Below are 22,195 nucleotides of genomic sequence, written 5' to 3'. Positions count from 1 at the left end.
GAGGGGTTAAGTAAATACTGGGAGAAATTAGTGGATTTACGGAGCATTTGTGGGCAAGCTGAAAAACTAGTGAAATGGAAACTCCATGGAATCGAAGACAATAACTCTAGCAAAGACTCCTGGTCATGGGGGACACAGAGCTTTAACCAGCCATCTTCTATAACTAGGCAAAGGCTCAAGTAGAGGAATTGGAAAACCAACTCAACTGGAAAGCCTTGGACCTACATACAGTTTATCCGCTTGTTCTAGAACCTAAGCCTAGCATATTCCTCATCAGGGACCAGACAGACTTCATCCAGCAACTGATGAAAGCAGATGCAGAGTCATTAGGCAGATCTCAGGGAGTCCTGTGCAGGATATAGAGGAAAGAGAAAAGGAACCAAAGGGGTCAAGACACCACAAGGACATGGCCCACATGAGCACCTGGCAGGGTACCATGGGCTCAGAGAGATCAGGAAGCCTATAATTGTCTGACCTAAGTCCTCTGCATGCGTGGTAAGGCTGAGTAGCCTTAATTTTCTTATGGGGTTCTTAACAGTGAGAGTGGGGGTTGTCTCTGACAATTTTGCCTGCTTGTGGGCCCCTTTCCCTCCTACCGGGCTTTGTCATCCACCCTTGATTTGGTAGTATGTGCCTGTTCTTATAGCAGCATACCATGCCATGTTTGGTTGATGTCCTGGGAGGTCTACTCTTTTCTGAAGGGAGACCAAAGGAACATAGATCTGGTGAAGAGGGGAGGTGGGATGAGAGACTGGGGGGAGGGAGAGAGGGAAAACTGCAGTCAGGATGTAATGTATAAAAGGAGAAAAAAAAAGAAAAGAAACAGTGTGACAAGATGCCAAAATGAACAACTAAAAGATTTAGTTATTGACTTTTGCAAAGAACACTTAATTTCAAATGATAAGGGTGCAGTTATTCCTGCTTGCTCCAGGTGGCAAAACAAAAATACATGCTTAGTATGATCAATGAGTACAATAGAGTTATTATTACCAATTTAAGATTTTCATACCCATAATGTGTTGTATCTTGAGAACATTTTGCTTCTTTATCCTTCACAGTAGAACTAAATTGTAGCTAAAATAGACAGGATTAATTAATTTCCTTTTCAATTTTGTTCCCATATTTAGAAAAAACAACCAGTGCTTAGGAGATATTTTGTTATCTCAATTAACTAACATTCCTTGAAAATATGGCAAAAAGTGAACTGTAATGAGTAAAAATTGCAAAGGAAATTATGCAGCAGAAATTCAAAGAGAGAACTGTTTCCACTTCATTCTCAAAGCTGAATTTCCTAGACCTCTCAAATATATAGTTTATAGAATGTACAAAGATAAGGCTGTGGACTCGATGTTTCTATGGCTGATATGAATATATTTTCTTTGGTCATCCTTGAAACAATATTGCGAATAGGTAAGCAAATGTACTATATATTAAGACTATCAACTTTGAAATTTAAATTTTATTGATGCTATAGATTAAAAGCAGGTTTAGAATTTTTAATATATTTAGTATAAAGAAAGAATATATAATTAAGTTCTTTAATGATGTGGGAGTGACTTCTTTCTAATCTGTTGCTTTCATTGGTTAATTAATAAAGAAAACTGCTTCACCTGATAGGACAGAAAATTAGGTAGGCGGAGTAGACAGAACAGAATGCTGGGAGAAAGAAGCTGAGTCAGGCAGTTGCCATGATTCTCCCACCGGACACAGACACAGGTTAAGATCCGCCCTGGTAAGCCACCAGCTCGTGGTGCTACACAGATTATTAGAAATGGGTTAATCAAAGATGTGAGAATTAGCCAATAAGAGGCTATAACTAATGGGCCAAGCAGTGTTTAAAAGAATACAGTTTCTGTTTAATTATTTCGGGTAAAGCTAGCCGGATGGCAGGACACAGCCAGCCGCTCCTATTTCAACACTTTAAAATGTCGAAATGATTTTCCTTGGGTTTACACTCTTGTTTAGCTTCTTTAGGATCACAAATTATAGACTCAGTGGCCCCTATCCATGGCTAGAAACCAATTATGAGTGAGTATGGCACGGGGTTTTGATCCTACTTCATGTTCTGGCTTTGTGGGAGCCTAGACAGTTTGGATGTTCACCTTCCTAGACCTGGATGGAGGGGGGAGGACCTTGGACTTTCCACAGGGCAGGGAACCCTGACTGCTCTTGGGACTGGAGAGGGAGGAGAAGAGGAATGGGGGGAGGGGGAGAGGGACGAGAGGATGGGGAGGGAAATGGGAGGCGGGGAGGAGGCAGAAATTTTTTTTTTCAATAAAAAAAATAAAATAAATAAAATTAAATTTAAAAATGTCGAAATGATATATCATGCCTCATTTATACTCTGACAATTTCCTAATTCATTTTTCCATTTAAATTATCTCTGTCATTTTGGTTTATTTATTTATTTATTTATTTATTTATTTATTTATTTGGTTTTTTTGAGAAAATGTTTCTCTGTCGCTTTGGTGCCTGTCCTGGAACTAGCTCTTGTAGACCACCAAGCTGGCCTCAAACTCACAGAGATCCACCTGCCTCTGCCTTCTAAGTACTGGCATTAAAGGTGTGCATCACCACAGCCTGGCTGGTTTATGTTTCTTTTATCTGTTGGGTTTTTATATTTATACCTGTTTATGAAGGAAGACAAATGAATAAAAAAGACTATGATTGACAATAAATATGTCATAAAACTGCGTATATTGTGAAGGTGGAAGGGAAGCTTGGTTCATAAAATGGACATTTGTGCATTAATCTTTATCTCCCTTTGTCTCTCTGGCCACAGAAGATCTACTTACTACCTTAACTCTTTTTTTATATTCTTTTTTCAATTTATATTTTTGTGTTTCACATTTTACTCTGTTCCACCCCCTCCTCTCCCTCCCCTTTAACCCTCTCCCATGATCTCCATGCTCCCTATTTACTCAGGAGCTATAGTCTTTTTCTCCTTCCCATGTAGGTTATATTCATATATGTCTCTCTTAGAGTCTTCATTGTTGTCTAGGTTATCTAGGACCTTAACTCTTAAATAAAAGAACTGATTTTGGGGGTGGGAGTACTAGAAAAATCTATTCTTGTAAACAGAATGGTCAATTTGCAAGCTAAAGTTGAGTATAGCTGGACAGTAAAAATTAAAACGAATATTCTTGACAAAAAATATATTGCAGCTTTTCAATCAATGAGCCAGAGAAACATCATTGTTGGGAAGGATCTGATTTTAGAAATAAGAATTTTGAATAAGAAAACTTTAACATTGTAGAGAAAAGTACCATATATAGGGCTTCAATCAAAACATCTGATTTGGTAGATTAGATCTCTGATATCTCATCACATGTACCTACATGAAAATATCTATCCATAACTGAGTTTCTTTCATCCTTCCTCAAACAATCTAACATAATAAAAATAAGGACTAGAGAATCAAATGTCAAGCACAGCCTATATCAGTACTCTCTAGTTAAACTTCCTTGTCAGACTTTTTTGGATAGACAGTCAAATAATGACATGGAGACTTACTATTAATTATGAAAGCTTGGCCTTAGCTTAAGATTGTTCCCATCTAACTCTTATAACTTAAATTAACTTGTTTCTATTACTTTATCTGTGCCACATGGCTCTTAACGTCTCCTCAATTTCTGTTCATCACCCCATATCTGGCTGGCAAACATTGGGTGCTTAGATTCATTCTCTGACTTTCACTCTTTTCCCAGAAGTCCTTGCTGATCTATCCTGCCTAGCTACTGGCCATTCAGCTTTTTATTAAACCAATCATAATTCATAATGACACAATTTTACACAGTGTGATCAAATATCCCACAACACAACAGTATTCCTTTTCTTTTTCTTTTTTCTTTCTTTCTTTTTTTTTTTTTGCAGGATAAGTTTAGGGTTTGTCATTAAGATACATCAATTCTTTATTGTATCTTTAGCTAACAAGCATACTCAGAAAGGGCTGTGATAAGGAAGTGTTATATTAAATTTGGAACAAGGGATTTTTAGGAGGCCAAGTACAAGAGAGCTAATTTTAAATATTTAGATGATGAAATAAAACTTAAATAATCTGTGAATTTTCTGAGATATGGAAATAAAAATATAATGAGCCTCCCCTTATCCTTCAGTGTCAATTTATTTCACAATATATTTTCTCTACTCATGTGTTGAAGAGCACCTATGTTGATTTCATAATTTTTTATTAAACAAATTATTTACAAAATTTGCTAAATGATCTAAGTGAAAAACTAAAATTAAGGTTTTGTATTCATAATATAATTTATTAGTAGCGGTAGAAAGTTTTAGGTGCAAACAAACCCCTTATTGGAGAGTGAATAGTATATTCGATACATTTTGAACCTGCAATATTATATACATATTAAACATATGATTTTTTTGAAAATCACCAGGCAAAATAAAATATAGTTGTCAATGTCCTTTTGAATTGTTTCATTGTGTGATATTTCACTTAGATTATTTTTTTCAGAATCATTAGTATCAGAAAACAATTCTATGAAAACAGAACCAATTATATTGTCATGTTATATTTTATCTTAATTTTAGACCTTAATTCAATTTTTTCTTAATTCTACCAAATTAATAGTAACACAAATACTTTGTAAACCTATAGTACTTTTATAAAGTACAATAAATAATGATTTAATAATGATATATAAAAGGTAATGGTATAAATATATGTAATAAATTATAGTTAAAATATAACTATACTAGTAATTTCTTCCTAGAAATAAATAATAATAGATTTTTGAATAATTTGTTAAATTGTTATCAAGCTAAAATCTATAATATTTACCATCTTAACTTATGAGCATACAATTTATTAGTGTTACATCTTACAAAACTAAAACCCTCTACACATTAAACATTAACTTACAGTACTCTTCCAACCTTTCCTTCTGGAAGTCACATTTCTCTATTTTTGCAGGTATCTCATGTATACTGTTTGTGACTCAAGATTTTATTTCACTTAATGTATTCTGTTCATCTAGTGTCACAGTTTCTTCACTTTTTAAACATAAACAGCAGTAACAATAATATGCTGAAAATATTGCTTTTTTTATGTTTTGTATTGGTTGGAATACTGTTACTTCACTTTGGGGAGAAATGGTAACTAAAGGCCCTTATTTTCATTTCTTTTAAGGTATGTTTCCAGAAGTGATATTGCAGGTCATATGGTTATTTTCATTTCAACTTTTTGAGGACTACCATACTGTTTTCTATAGTGTCTGTACAATTTTAATATTTTACATTCTCACTATACCTTTGAAAACTTTTCTTTTCTGTTTGTTAGTAGACATCCTAGTGAATGTTCAATGATGTCTTGATTGGTTTAGATTTCTATTAATGATTAATGATGATGAACAAATTTTCATGCAGTAGTTGGCTACTTTTATCTTTTTAGAAATGCCACTTACTCATTTTAAAAATTGTGCTGTTTGCTTTTTGTTTTTGAGTTTCAAGAGTTCTTTAAATATTCTAGATACTATTTTTCAGACTTGCAAATATTTTCTTATAATACATTGGTTGTGTTTGTGCTCTGTTGTGTCCTTGATGAATTTTTATACTTTCTGTGTATACTAACAATTTTATATTTCTAATTCAAGTTCATTGATTTGGAACAACATTAACCATCTAACCATGTCATTAAAACGGAAGGAAAACCAGCAAGAAGTGACAAACTTGTTATATAGACATCTTGCTTGTTTATCTGTAATGTAGTTTCTTTTCAACTATTATATTGATCCAGGTTAGATTCCCTATATAAAAGAAGTCAATTCTCCTACTTTTAGTTTTAATCTAATTTTTAAAATTTTCTTGATGGTTTCATACATGGGTACTGTATTTATATTAATTTCACAGTCTCTCTACCCATCCAACTCCTCCTGTGCCCCCTCAAGTTCATTGATACCCTTCTTCTTACTGCTATACACATTTTATTCATATACATATATGTAAACACATACATATGCATATTTATATACACACTATGAAAACATTTAGTGTTGCTCTTGTGTAAACATATTTAGTGTTTAGAAAATATATCAGGTGACTAGTCTCTAGAGAAGACTGACTATCTCTCATGAGTCATTGACTGTCTACAGCTCTCCATATAAGGATGGAGCCTTGAAAAATTTCCTCTATACCAATTGTCATATTTATTGTTTTCATCATTATGCAGGTCTCATTTAGGCCATCTTAGTATATTTCCAAGTTTTTGTCTTAAGTCCATGTTCAAACAAGTACCATTTCAAGTTTAATACCTTTGGAATATACTAAGCAATAACCTTAGTCACCCTGGGTCTGGACACCAAAAAACTAAAGGTAACCTCATTTCCCTGGAGTTCATAAAATTAGACAATTAATCAATTTATAGAGACGCTGAAAAATAAATTTAATGTCATTCTTCTTGACATATATAAGATTAACCTTCTAAGTCCAGTTTGTAATTTCCTGTTTTTTTGTGAATACTTCAGTATGGCCCTAACTATCAGCTTCTGTAAACTATAATACATCTCATTTCTATGTCCTTGTGTTGTTCCTGCCCAACAGATCCATCATGAAATTATAAAACACTAACTAAAACATTGCAGCAAAGCAAAAATTAAAGATAAATGGTAAATAATTCAATTCAAACTCAAGTGGCCTCAGAGAACTTTATGATATACTTCAGTACTTCAAACACAAAGAATAGTGGGTAATATAATTTTGAAATTAAAAGTGAAAATTTTGAGATAAATACATGTTTCTTTATACCAAAATTAAAATAAAGATATTATAAGTGAAATGTGTAACTGATGTTCACCTGATCTGGAAGAACTAATTACTATGCATTAATATTTTGTAAGACTATATTATTCAAAATACATATCATCTAATGAGAACAGTATACATGCCTAATGAATTTGCTCGTACGAACTTTTACCAATATATTATTGTGTCAAAATGAGGAAACAAAGTTTTAAAGATGTCTTTCAATCCAGGAATGACAAAAGTAAGATAAAAATAACTTAATGTTGTTTGCTGTCCTGCAAGTGAAAATTAATAGCACAATGATACAACACTACACTGACAAGAGTGGTTAAATTGGCCATAACGGTAAATGTTGATAAGAATTTCAAACAATTAGAACTCTCGTATATTGTTGAATGAGTGTGTGAGAGGATACAAATACCTTAGATGAACAGGCTAGTTGTAGAATATTATTTTAAAATGTATTACATTTGTTTGTGCTATGGAACATTTGCTTAATGATGCAAAGATGTGCTTCAGTCTTTCATGTTGTATTTGTTTAATTCTGTGAAACTGCATTACTGTGCCTGTCTAATTGATCTAATAAAGAGCTGATGAGCCAATAGCAAGGCAGGGGAAAGGTTAGGTGGGGAGGCAGGCAGAGAGAATAAATAGAAGGAGAAAAAGAGGACCAAAGAGTGAGAAAAGAAGGGGTCGGCCACCCAACCACACAGTCAGACACAAAATAAGAAGGAACAAAAAGATATACAGAAATAGAGAAGGGTCAAAGCCCAGAGGCAAAGATAAATGGGATAATTTAAGTTAAGAAAAGCCAGCTAGAAACAAGTCTAGCTAAAGCCAGGCATTTATAAGCAATAATAAGCCTCCGTGTGTAGTTACTGAGGAGCTGGGAAGATGGCCCCCAAAGATCAAAGAGCCAAGGAGAAAAGAGTAAAAAAAAAAGAAAAAAAGAAAAAAAACAACCTACATTTTGGCATACCAATGAGAGGCTCATAAATTTCCATATACACACTTATCAAAAGACACATGTTTGGGTGATATCTGTTGGGGTCCATTCTTAATGAGTTAATACATTCCAGGGTATGGGTGTGTGGATTAGAAACGCTAGGCAGAATAGACAGATACAAAAGAAATTTAGCACATAGGATAGGAAGGTAACTCAGAGAATACTGAATACAGAATCCACCTGTTTTTATTTTCCTTATGCTTCTATACTTCAATACAAAGAGGGAGAAAAAAGGCACAAGATTGCTTTAACATGACACAAAGTACAACTAGAACAGTTACTTGCACCAGGACTTGAGACATCAAGCTACTATTACCTGAGTTAAGCATTCTGACGTTTTAGGCAGGATATGCAGTGAATACACCCTAGACAAAGTCAAGTATTCTCTAGACAGCCAATTCTTATATGAAACCTGTTTTAAAATGGAGAAGCAGGAATAGGCTAGAATTTTCTGACCCTTGGTCAGGGTGTGGCAGTTCTACCTCTATGGGCCATCTTAATATCTCAAACACCAAGTAACCACACCCTAGGTAAGGATATATTTTTTGTAGCCACATCTGTTGTAAACAACTTTGAAAGAGTAAAATAATCTCAAATGCTCTGATTTTTAGTCAAGTTGGAACAGGACTCACATTTGTGGGCCCCCACATAGACTGAGAAACCTGGAAAAAAGGCTCCTTAAAGAAACCCCTCTGAAAAAAAAAAAAAAGAAGCCCCTCTGTACAACAGAGCACTTAAACAGCCGTTTTTATAATAGAGAAAAAAAACTAATTGAAAATGTTTGTCACAGTTTATGGCTCTGGCATTCTGTAACAGGGGAAGTGAATGAAGTTCCTGAATGTGTACCTCAAACTGGGTCAAATACTTTAGGTTTGGCTTTCATGACCTGATAGGCTAAGAGAACCAGCCAACAGAGCAGCATGGAGATCTCAGCCTTAGCTTGGAAGTTTAAAGTTTCTTCATATGATCAAAAAAGGTTAAAAGATAGTTATTCCCAGGTTTCTTGCCCACCCCCAAAGAGACCACCAGGGATCCAGGAATTTGATGCAAAACAAAGTTTATTGTATGAGCTTAGGCCAGGAACTTGTCCAGCACACTCAATTCAGTGAAGGCAGGAGGAGCTATCTTTCAATGTTTACAGGACTTTTTATAGACAATCTTGCAAAACCACCAATTCTCACCTAATTTGCATACCTGGACCTAATTGAGGACATCAAATGATTACAAAAGGGCATACAGTTCAATAAGCATGATACAATTATGCAAATGAAGTATGGACAAAAGTAGGTTCTTAGTTGGCCTGTTCCTATCTGTCCTTGGGGTATGTAGATGAAGCCTACAATGGACATATTTTTAATTGGTCAGCTCTTGGCTTTCCTTGAAGCAATGCTCTCCCAGTTGTTATTGGCTCCTCCTGTGATGGCCCTTGTCACATATGAAGTGTTTTTCAAAATAGCCTAGCCTAAACTGTGTTGTTTAGGCAGAAAGCAATTAGGTCACTCTGACAGGTTTCATTTCTCTCAAGATATGCAGTAAAAGAGGTACAGATGGAAAAAAATCTCTAAATAGGTTACAGTGTGCTTAGCAATGTGTGTAGGTCTAAGAAAAGAAAAAGGATATGGTCATAGAAAAAATGAGTTTAAAAATAGTCTTTAAAGAGAGAAGTAAAGTAATAGAAATTAAAAAAGCCACATAAAGATGGGAAATACATAGGTGGTCTGGATCCTATAAAGCGTTGTGTTGATTTTGAATATTTTGAATGTTGATAAGCAAACAACTGCTGGCAGACAAGGGCTTGTGAACAGGAATGTAAAATTGAAACAACCTAGACCCTTTAAAGGTATCTTAACTTTAAAAAAGAAGTCTAAATGTATTTGTCAAAGGGAAATAAAAAATGCTTTGGAAAAGAGATTTGGTTTATTCCCATAGGGGATGAGAGGCTGTGGATTCTTTGGAAATGAGATGAATTAGGTTGCATCAAGGGAGACCTTCTAAATCTTGACAGGTGAAGTCAATCAGCAAAGGTTACTGCTGGTCTTCTCAGGACTTAAACATTAACTCAAATTTTCTCAAGCTCCTCTAAAGATGCCTTCACCCACAGATAACAAGAAGCAGTTTAGAGAACATGAAGTCAAAAATCCCAAAAGATGGTGTGAGTGGTCTTTGGTCTTTTGGTGGGTCATGCATAGAGATTTGTAATCATTCAGGGTCATATAGGAATCAATTAGGGGAATATTGGTTTATTGATACAAATTTAATTTTGTCACACTGTATATATTTTTCTACTATTCTTTAGGGGTATTGTTCTTATACAACACATTTTAAAATGCAAAAATTAAGAAATGAGGTTAGTAGCTAATCTACAATAATCAAACTTATAGTCATATTAGGTATATTTTCAAGTTAAATAGGTATGTTTTAGACAGATAGATGATTTTTAAATACTTCAAATAACTACAGAACATGGCATTTAAGATGTGTGATAGCCTATGGTTTTTCATGAAAAGAAGACATATCTGCTTGCTTTTGGAAGCACCAATTTACTTCATAAAAGATGACGGACTTCACAGAAACTTGGTAGGAGTTTGCTTTCCTTGTGTCAAGGTTAGCTATTTGGGCAGGAAACTGCTTCTGCCTTGACTGCTTGAAAGTATGTCATATAAACTGGACATACAGGACTTACAGGAACGTGACCCTTGAACTTTGCCTAAAGAAGGCTGGACAGTCCTTCAAGATTCCTGTTTGTGGTGGAGTCTGCCATATATTCTGCAGGATGCAAAGGAAAGCAATTGATGAACTTTGCAAATACAAGGCAAGAAAGTCCTTCAAATGTCCTGCTTCAATGAAATATCTGACAGATAGTCTAGACCTCTAGTCTGAAGATAAATGCACCAACACTGCAGCAGAACTTTGGATGACTATCCAGGTAGTCAGAAGACTCTGTCATTTGTAGAGCTGGAAGTTGCTTACAATGCTACTCCTGTATACTTTGGTAATATTATATCCTTTTGGGCTCTTTGATGGAGATAGAGACTAAATAATTAGAGTTTTAATTTTCCTTAATTATGAAAGAAAATATACTAGGTAGAAAACTTTGGAGTCGCTATGATAAGATGGAAAGTAGAGTGTTTTCTCTGTATTTTTAAATGCAAATAGACTGAATATTGTAAATTAATTCTTACTTGATAACTGTTCTTATTATAGATATAACTATGTTAAAATTAAAACCTTTTATTTATACTTAGACAAAAAGGAAAAATGTTGTAGAATATTATTTTAAGATGTGTTACATTTGTTTATGCTGAGGAACATTAGTTCAATGATGTGAAAATGTGTTTCATTCTTTTTTGTTGCTTTCATTGATCTCTGTGAAGTTGAATTACTCTGGCTGTCTAAATACCTGACTGGTCCAATAAAGAGCTGTTTGGCCAATAGTAAGGCAAGGGAAAGAATAGGTGGGGTTGGCAGACAAAGAGAATAAATAGAAGGAAAAATAGGATCAAAGAGTGAGAAAAGAAGGGGCCAATCATCCAGCTACTCAGTCAGACTTGGAATAAGAAGGAACAGAAAGATATACACAAATAGGGAAAGGTAAAAGCCCAGAGGCAAAAGATAGATGGGGTAATTTAAATTAAAAAGAAGCTGATTAGAAACAAGCCAAGCTAAGGCTGGGCATTTATAAGTAATAATAAGCTTCTGTATGTAATTGTTGATGACCTGGGTGGTGGATCCCCATGGAGCAAAGAGACAAAGTGTCAAAGACAAACAACAACTACACAGGTTATACGGTATCATGGAAAATTGAAGTACTCTTGCTTTATAGTCAGTGTATTTCTAGGTATTTTCCTAACATATATGTAAACTTAGCACAAAATATTGTATATTAATACACTATTTGTGTTCTTGAAGGTTTGTTATTTTTTCTTTTACAGTTCTATAATATATTTCCTCCCAGGTCCTCTCTTATCTCCTTTCTAGTTGGACTTAACCTCTTATTCTTCCCAGCAAGTGTCCTTCCTACTTTCACATCTAGTTTTTGTGTGTTTAATTGGAGTTTCGTGCATGGACAAAGGTAGAATGTTACTTACTTGAGGAAAGTTAACTGACCAGTTGCTATAAAATTGAGGACTATTGAAGAACCAGCCTACATTTATTTTAGGCTTAAAAGCCATATCATAATAAAGAAAAGCTAGGTTTATTATTGTTTATGATTAAACCTCTGTTTTTCAAGAATAGGGTTATGCATTCAAGTGGCCCCGAATAACATGAGCAGCTATGAAGTTTTCATGTCTCTGCTAACCTTTTTGAGTTTAATCAGGCAGAAATTCTGGGAAGGAAAAGTACAGTAACTCAATAAAGGAAATATTGTTCTACCCATATTTTTAGTATGGCTAAAGAAAGCCCACTAGGGTGATCCTTGAACAGGTGACTGACACAGGCCAACTAGAATGTGGGCTTTCCATTCAGTTTAGAGACTTTTCTCTTGGCCAGAGGTGTTTTTTTGTAATGTTTCTTTACTGCTCCTTTGACAACCTGAAGATAAAGATTTTACTTACCACATAAAGATTATTCTTTTTCATAAACTTCCATACATTCTGACTACATTAAGTAGAAAAAAATATGTTTAACTTGCCTTAATGTATGTCAGCATACCTTGTTTCAGTGTGTGATGTGACATAAGTTATGTTTATAAAGTTTTAATATTTACTTTCATCAATATTTTTGAGCAGATTAAATTGTATGAGTTTATGTTTGCAGAATTTATGTGACATTTCACTATTTTTAATGATTTATTTATTTTTATTTCATGTGCACTGGTGTTTGGCTTGCAAGTATAACTGTATATCTTGAACCCTCCTATTTTTTACTTTTAAGAAATACATCATATTTTGAGAAATACATCGTTATCATTATAAAAGTCCCATTGCTCCTCTTTATGCTTACCCAAATATACTTTCCCACCTGCTATATAACCTTATTCTAGTCATAGAGTTCAGAACTTTTGTAAGCCTAACTAAATATCAAGTCCAACACACCCTGCTTTTGCAGCACTTATGTCAGCTGGAAGCTACTTTCAGTTACAAAGTTAAAAAGTAATAGATATGGGTGTAATGGTCTGCTCTGTCACCTTAAGAGACAAGCTACATCCACTCCCTCCCCATATGCAGAGGCAAGCTGATCGTCTCTCTCTCTCACACAGAGGCAGCTTCTGTCTCTCCTTTCTCCCCACTTCTCCCCTTCACCCTCTTTGTTTTTCTCTTTCCCTCTGCTTCTCTCTCTGTTTTCCCCTTTTTTGTTTTCCTTTCAATAACCCACTTAATAAATATCCATCCTCACTCTTCATGGCATGCCTATCCATGACTCTGTCTCTTGTCTACCACATGGCTCCCTGCCCAGGACCAGCTGCCTTCAGAGATCCTGCAGTATGGTCTTGTGGCATGGCCATCTATTTGTTTCTCCTCATGGGACTGGCTGCCCAGTCGAAGTCTCTCATCCACCACACATCCCCTTGCCTGGGACTTGCTGCCCTTAGTGGCCCACTGAAGCCACTTGGGGAACTGTGCCATCTCTACTTGGGACAGGCTGCTCTCAAGATCTGTAGCCCGCTGACTGCTGCCACTTCAGGGACTTGTGGCATGGTCTCAGGACTTGCAGTCCACTGCCTGCCACCATTTTGGGGACCTGCTGCATGGTCTCATGGCATGCTGCCTGCAACCACTTGGGGACATGCAGCATGGTCTAGGGACCCTCTGCCTACTGCAGCCACTTGGGGATCTGCAACATTTTACTTAATCCAATACATTGGTGCCATAACTCAGCCAGGTTCTCCACATTCCCTTTAGCCTATGGTCAGACCAGCTGAGGACTCGTGGAACCCTGTGCTTGGGAACCAGGTTCCTTTACAGCAGCTCTCCATTCCATCTGCCTGAGTGAAATTTCTAAGCACACCACCGGCTTCAATTGGTGAGTTTCCCCCTTTCCAGTCAGCTTAACTATTTCTCCAAACATGAGGAATTGCCCCTTGAGCTCCCATAAATCTTCTGGTGTACCTAGAAATTGGAGACAGCCCCCAACCATGGTCTTACTGCTACAGTTGAGCCCTTCACTGACATTCGTCTCTGGATTGTTTCCCTTAGCTAAAATCATATTTGGATGACCCAGGGTCAGTCCTCCCATGACTGGGAGCCCAGGGTCCTTCAGATTTTTTTCTCTTTTTTTTTTTCTTTTCCTTTCATTTTTTCCCTGACATGAAAGGCTGCTTGGAGTGGCCTCTGACCTCTCTGGCTTCCAAGTCATCCCAACCAGATCCAATCAGGCTTTAGCATCCCGCCTGTAGGCAGAGGACACTCTCCCACAAGTCCTACAGTGTTCACTGCTGAGTCACACCCTGCCTATAGAGGGGAGACTTCTCCCTATAGGCCTTGTGATGTTGCTGTTTTTGTGGTTTCAACTATGGGTACCAAGCCATCCAGACCTTCAATCTAGCCTCCCACCTGGGATGCCTTTTAGAGGCCCTAAAATCCCAGGCCTTAATGCCCTACTTATAGATTCTTACACTTGTCCATTTTTGTTCAAAGAATGGCCTCCTTACAATTTATATAACAATTTAAAGTGGCTGTCTAATCGCACCTTTGATCCAGCTATTCTATGGGAGCTTTCTAACTACTGTCAGTGCACAGGCAAATGGAAGGAGTTTCCTTATATCCAAGCCTTTTGCTATATAAACTCTAAGTCTAAGCCCCCTGTCCTAGTAAGTTGTTTGCTTGCTCACATGTTCCTGGCTATGCCATCTGAGCTGGAAGAACCCTCCATTTCTACTCTGGACTCAGCTAACAAACCCCTACCTTTTCAACCTCAGTGGGTATCTACCCCCATTTCTCTAGCTCCTACCCCATTCTTCAACTCCTACCCTCATTCTAACGGTGTCCCACCAGCTCCACTTTTCCTCAAACTATCTCTGCCACCACTACTGCTGCCAACAAGATTGGTCAGATCCACGAGGCAGCTCTTTTCAATTCCATACTTTTGCGCCCCACTGCAGCTTGTGGTGCAGCAGATCAGCATTAGGTCAGATCATGTATCTAAGTCTTTCTTACTATTAAATTTAAAATCCCTGCAGCTTAAAAATCATGGCTTTTCCATACAACATGTGACAGTAGCCATTTTGACTGAGGTCAGGTGAATTTACCACCATCTTAACTGGTCAGGTTACTTCATGGCCATCTTAACTGAGTAGCTTTTCCATTCAACATGTGACTGTTGCCATTTTGACTGAGGTCAGGTGACAGTACTACCATATTAACTGAGGTCAGGTGACTTTGCTGCCATCTTAACTGAGAGCCAGGCCAGGTAACTGTTGCGGGAGCTCCTTCAGCCAATAGCCGCTGAGATACCAACCCACTGGGGCGTGGTCTCTCTTCCTTAAAAAAGCAGCCACTTCCCTCTGCTCTCACTCTGGCTTCTGACTCCTCTTCCAGCGACTAGGCTCCCTTCCTGATTGAGCAGAAGGCTGTTGTCTGGGACGGTGATCTGTAAGTTTTTCCCCTTTAAATAAATAGCTTCTCTATTGGTCATAATTCCAAACTGGTGTGGGATTGTTTGTGACTTACGCCTTCAGGTAACCAAGTTCTGCAATCTTTACTGAGATATTCCCTGTCTGGTTCCCCAGTATTAACTTTGTTACATAGGTGACCTTACAGCCATTTTGACCTTACTGTCATCTTAACTGAGGTCAGGTGAAAAAGTCCCACCATCTTGACTGAGGTATACCCTGCCTGGTCCCCTGATTTACTTATGTTTTTGCCTGTAAATTCCTCTTTCTGTCTCTGTTGCATTTATGTTTTGCACAGTGGCATGCCTTTGGTAGGGTCTACCAAGAGCACTACTTCATCCAAATCCTGTTCATTCTCTGTGTGTGTTCATACATGTAGCTTAAATGTACCTGTGTTTACTGTTAAATGTCATAATTGTCTGTTCATTGTATCTCATTCCAGATTGCAAAGCAATAAATTTCATGTTTTAAATTGGTATGTACTTTTAAGTCTCTTACAACAATATATTTAATCTAACCCTGATTTAAAATATATTAAGCTATTCTCTACTATTGTCAATTCTGCCCTTAACCTTCTATTGCAAGTAGTTTTTTCTTCTTTCTGTCTTTTTATGAGTTTAAATCTTACCTGTTAAGTTAACAGCCAGTACATTCAAGCTCAGAATCAGCTCTCTGGCAGATTCTATAATGTAGTTACTCCTGATAAACAACCCTCAACTGCTCAGAGATCTGGGGAATATGGTATTTAAATATTTAATTATTAAAAATGTTTTATAACAAAAAAAGACATGTTGTCTCCTAGCAGAAACACTCTACTTCCTCCAAAGAAGACAGAGACAAAATGAGCACAGAACAACGTCCATCTGCAATTTGCTTCAACTGCCAAGCACTGACCACTGGGAAAAACTGCCTTTTATCTAAACTAAAGATCAGCAGACAGTGGAAAGAATTGCTGGATCAACAGCATAGCTGTTCAGGTCAAGGTAGGATTGTCTTCCTACAGATTTGATAGCCCACAGGATCTTCTGGAGCCTGGCAGGCCTTGCACTAAATAGCAAAAGGCAAATAGGACCCTCAGTGACCATGGAGGATCCTGAGGTACAAACCAAGTAAGTTCTCTGTTGTTTTCTAATTGGTAACTCAAGTAAAATTTCATCTTTCTCTAAGATCTTTGATGCAGTTTGGCAGCTGAGGTTTTGTCAGTTGAAAAGGACAACCTCACTAAACAAATTTCAGTAAAATATAAATACAAGTTATTATAGTGTGTACCTGCAAGTTATAAAGGTGTGAGGACAAATATGAGTTATCAAATTTCTCTCTCATGCTGCCTTTCATAGTCTTAAAAATACTTTTCATTGTGCAAAAATATTTGTCATGGTCATTCTGACATAAATATGCTATTGTTTATACAATGCATATGTCTAAAACTTATGTTTTCAAAAACCCAAAGAACTCTTGTGAGTTCCAGGGAACTGAATTGAAGGATCCACCCTAAAAAGATGAGATACACCCCTCTCAATTCCTTGGTCCTAAAATTTTTTTTCCTTAAGTTAACTTTGTCCTATGTTCTGCTAATACCTTAAACAGATGTAAGAGACACCAGATATTTCCCTCAACAAACATCAGACAGGAACAAAGAGATCAGCTACACCAGGGTATGACCAGCACCCAGCTTTCTCAGGTTCCCCCTCCAAGATGATGCCCACAGATAAGCAGGAAACAGTCTTGACAATCCACCTCCCCAATTCCTTTAACCTATTGTACCTAAACTCCCACCTTTTTATTATAAAAAAAAAAAGATGGGAATGTAATAGTCTGTCCTGTCCGTTAAGAGACAAGCCATGGCCACTCCCTCCCCTGTCCACTGAGGCAAGCTGATCTTCAGTTTCCAGCCTGAATCCCTTCATTCCCCCCCCATCTCTGTCTTCCTTCTCCCCACTTCTCCCCTTCCCCTCTCGGTTCTCTCTCCCACTCTCTATCTCTTTCTCTCTCTCTCTCTCTCTCTCTCTGCTTCTCTCTGCTCTTCTCCCATTTCCCCTTTCCATTGAAAACCCACCAAATAAATATCCAACCTCACTCTGCATAGCACATCTGGGACCAGCTGCCTTCACAGACCTACAGCATGGTCTCATGGCAAGAAAATACATCTGCCTCTCCTGGTGGGACTGGCTATCCCACCCAGGTCTCTTACCCACCACATATCTCCCTGCCTCAAACTCACTGCCCCTCGTGGCCCACTGCAGCCACTTGCGGAACTGTGCCATCCTTGCTTGGGACTGGCTGCTCTCGAGACCCATAGCCTGCTACCTGCCACCACTTTGGGGACCTGTGGCATGGTCTCATGACCTGCTGCCTGCTGCCACTTATGGGGCCTGCAGTGTGGTCTCAGGACCTGCTGCCCACTGCAGCCACTTGGGAATCTATAGCATTTTACTTAATCCGTTACAACGGGTATAGTGCTTTAAGGGCAACTGGCATAGACTGCATGGTAACCATTGCTGTTTGACAAAAGTTTCAACATTTTGACATTACAGAACTACATTTCTCCAGGACCTTTTACCTTTCATTTTTAATGATTCTCACTATTAATGCCTTTCCCTTTAAGAAATTTTGTGGGGGCTTTGGTAAAGGATGAAAATTAATACAATGGTAGCCTCTCTCTAAACAAAATACTTCTTTGTAAAAAAAAAAAATCTCTGCTACCAAGGAACAAGGAATCCCATTGTGTCCTCCTAATTACAGCAAGAACAGGAAAGTTAGAGACTTACTAGACACACCTGGTCCCTAGGATAAATGCTAACAATTCAGATCCAGAGCCTGAGGCAACTAAGGGCAAGAGTTCAGTTAATAAATATTGAGAAATCAGAATGGCAGTGTGTAATGGGAGAAGAGTAACGCATCAGAACCTTCCCTTTTGGAAGCATAATGATGGGAACAGTCCCATAATGTAAGACTAACAAATTGTAGTATAGTGTCTGCTCCCCAGAAGTCCTTTTCCCAAAGTCAGATCTTTGGATAAGAATCTCCACTCTCTGCTGTGAGGCACTTGAGGAAAATTTCTTTTTGCTAAAGGGGTCATTTTTATCTCTGGCAAGAGGAAATTAAGACTCTTTCATTAACATATGAATGATTGGTGCCTATTGTCAAGGTCAGGGTTACTTTTCTCAATTCAAAATTTCAAACCACATTCAAACTCACAGGCCCCTTTTCTCCAATTTAATCCTACATGCAATAAAAGGTGTAGTCTTTTCTTCAATTAAAATTTGCTGGCAGCCATCCTTATTCACCCTCATTCACCCTCAGATCCTGTTCATCTCCTCCTTTTCCCCCTCAACCTACTCCATGCATCCTGTTTAGAATCTGAACCCCTTTTCTGCCAAAGCAGATCTCTTGTAGATAACAATATACAAACCCAAACCCTTCTTGTCTCAAGATATGCTTTTATACAGTTTCTTTTTCTATAAGAATCCCATGTCTCAATCTTGCTACAAACGACAAACTTCTGTTGTGGAATATTGTATAAGGTATTACATTCATTTATGCTGTGGAATGTTCATTTAATGATGCAAAGATGTGTTGCATTCTCTTATGTTGCATTTGTTTAACTCTATAAAGCTCTGTTACTTTGCCTGATTCAAACACTTGATTGGTCTAACAAAGAGTGGAATGGCCAATAACTAGGCAGGAGAGGGATATCTGGGACTTCAGACAGACAGAATAAATAGATGAAAAAAGAGGAACAGTTGAGAAAAGAAGGACAGGAAGATGTCAAGGGCCAGTCACACAGCCAACCATGGAGTAAAAGTAAGATATAAAGAGCAAAGGAAGGTAAAAATCACAGAGGTAAAATATAAAAGAAGAGACATGGGTTAATATAATATAAGTTTGAAAAATGGCTAGAAACAAGCTAAGCTAAAGTTGGGCATTCATAAATAAGAATATGTTTCTGTTATTTATCTGGGAGCTGGAAGGCAGGCTCCAAAATAACAAAGAATAAAAAATCAACTACAGATTTTGATAAGGCACTTTTTTTTCTTATCCCACTATACCATTCTTCTTCTACCCATATAAACTGCTGTATGTTAAAGATGGACCTATCCATCTCATATTTTACATTGCATTTTTACCCTTAGATCATACTAGAGCCTATCATTGATTCTATATGCTTAGTGTCCAAGGAACTTACTCTCAACAGTTGTCACTGTGTGTACTCCTGAAGGTTTTTCCCTCTTCTGTGTATGCATGCCTTACTCTCCTTTTCAGAATTATGAGGCAAGGTTATGTTCCAAGTGTTGTTTTCTCATATTACCTAACTGTCTCTGTTGAGTGAGAAAATGTCACAGGATTAGGAGTTGTAATTAGTAATTCTAGATAAGAGATTTGAGAAGCATTAGACCCCTACTGAAACTCAGGGGAAATTATTCCAGAAAGAACAGAATTTTTAGGGAAAAGTATTACTCTTGCATGTATGACTGACAATATATAACTAAAAATAGCCCAAAGAATATACAATTAGTTGAGTGAAAAGAACCTACAAGGTGCATAAATTCAGCAAAGTCCTGTGCTGTGCCACAGTCCACTGGTCCTTGCCAATTGAGAGACTGTCTTCCTTGTGTAGACCAACATTCATTGACTGATCCAACACTAGACTGCATGGGACCCAACATTTTTATTCTGAAATTATTATTGTTATACACACACAACCTGCTGAAATCATATAATTTTGCTTTTATGTCCATGTGTTTAGCTCTGTTAATTTGGGATTGAATATTAACTAAACTGAAATTCCTTAGGCATATATCAGTAGGAAAACACAAAAAGGTATATGTGTATTCATATAATGGAATACTATTTAACATTACAAAGTAGCAATCTACTTGCATGTATAATAATATATTATATATTAAATTATATATAGTATTGATTAAATTAATCCCTACGTACAAAATGCAGAGTATATAATAATTTATTTAAGATGACTTTTTTGAAGAAGAGGAAAAATATTGAGTGTGGAAAAATCAGAGTAGTGCTTACCTTTGATAATAGGGACAAGAGTGGACAATGACTAGAAAAGGACACACAACTGCTTGTTTAGGGACAGGGGATCATAGTAGCAGTACATTTCTTTTTTTTTTTTTTTTTTTTTGACTTTTAAAACATTTTAATGAATATTGATAATAAGCAATAAAAAGCAATCAGAAATAAACCATTCTTTTCTGCTATGCCTGGACAGAGCGTGGAAACACAGTCCAAATAAATTTTTGTGATTTGGAGAAACTCAAAGAGAAGATATTTGTCCTGTTTTCTTGGAGTGCTTCCACAAGCACTCAGAATTCTCAAACTACTCCACTCCTGGGTCATGTTCTTAAACAGAGGGAAGAGTTTATTTGGTTTACGCTTCCACATCACTGTTTATCCTCAAGGTATCAGGACAGGAACTCACCCAGTGCAGGAACCTGGCATGAGTTGATGCAGAGGTTATGGAGGTGTGCTGCTTACTGGCTTCTTCACCATGGTTGCTCAGTCTACTTTTGTATAGAACCCAGGATCATTTTCCCAAGATGGTACTACCGTAAAGGGCTGGGAACTCCCCCATCAATCAGCAATTAATAAAATACCATACATTTGGATCTTATGGCTGCATTTTCTCAATGGAGGTTTCATCCTTTCCGGTAACTCTAGCTTGTGACAAGTTGGCAGAACTAGCCAGTCCATGGCCATTGGCTCCCATGAAGCAGTGACTGTAAGGCCCACAGAATACCTTTGGCACAGCAGAGCGGTAGCTTCCCCTATGGTATTGGTTATGAATCTCTTGGGGCATGGATGCCATTTTCACAGCTTTGCCTAAGATTCCAGTCTCTACTTCTTCCTGCCTTAGCTGCTACTTGACATGGGGAGTGCATAGGAGGTAGAATCTTGATTGAGGCTTGGGATCTTTTCTCATACAGATTTTTTTTTTCTTTTGGTTGTCAGCTATGTTGGAGCCAGAATTTCTGGTCATGCAGGTGCGTTTGAGTCTCCCATGACCTATAAATTACAATGTAATCTGGTCATCCAACTAAACTGGTCCATTTAACTCAACTTATATGGAACCAATTCTTTGCACAGTTTTTACCCTGATCTGGGGTGGATGATTTTCTTAAATGTCTTCCTAGGAAAAGTCACACGGCAGGGAGAATTCAATGATGAAGACTGCCACAGCTTCATAATTCTGATTATATGGAGGAAACAGACATAAGCACAAACACCTCACAAATATGAGGTAGTTTCTGAGGGCTGTAGGCTGCACACCACACTCTGAAGGCTCTATTCTCTGTTCTATTAGGTTCCATTTACTAGTAAAATCACGTATTTGTCTATATGCAGATGACCTATTTCATTTAGCATAATACCCACAGGTCCATGCTAGTTACAAACAATGTGTCCAGAATAAGGAAATGATGAAGTTATTATACTAACCCATCTGTCTAATCTTTCGTGCTTCACTTGAACAGAAGAACTGAATCCAATTTCCCAGTTGCCTTTACTATTCACTATTTATTTAGAATTTCATCATATGTTAAATTTTTAATTATTGTCCTGATCAAGCTTTTGTTTTATTTTCTTTCATTCTACTCTTTTATTTATTTATTTATTTATTTTTTCTTGCTGATTTTTTTTATTAATTAATTAATTTAATTATTAAAGATTTCTGCCTCTTCCCCGCCACCACCTCCCATTCCCTCCCCCTCCCCCAATCAAGTCTTCCTTCCTCCTCAGCCCAAAGAGCAAGCAGGTTTCTCTGCCCTGTGGGAGGTCCAAGGACCACCCACCTCCATCCAGGTCTATTAAGGTGAGCATCCAAACTACCTGGGCTCCCACAAAGCCATTACATGCAA

The sequence above is a fragment of the Chionomys nivalis genome, chromosome X, assembly GCF_950005125.1.
Source record: "Chionomys nivalis chromosome X, mChiNiv1.1, whole genome shotgun sequence".
NCBI lineage: Eukaryota > Metazoa > Chordata > Mammalia > Rodentia > Cricetidae > Chionomys > Chionomys nivalis.
This window is presented reverse-complemented; position numbering follows the sequence as displayed.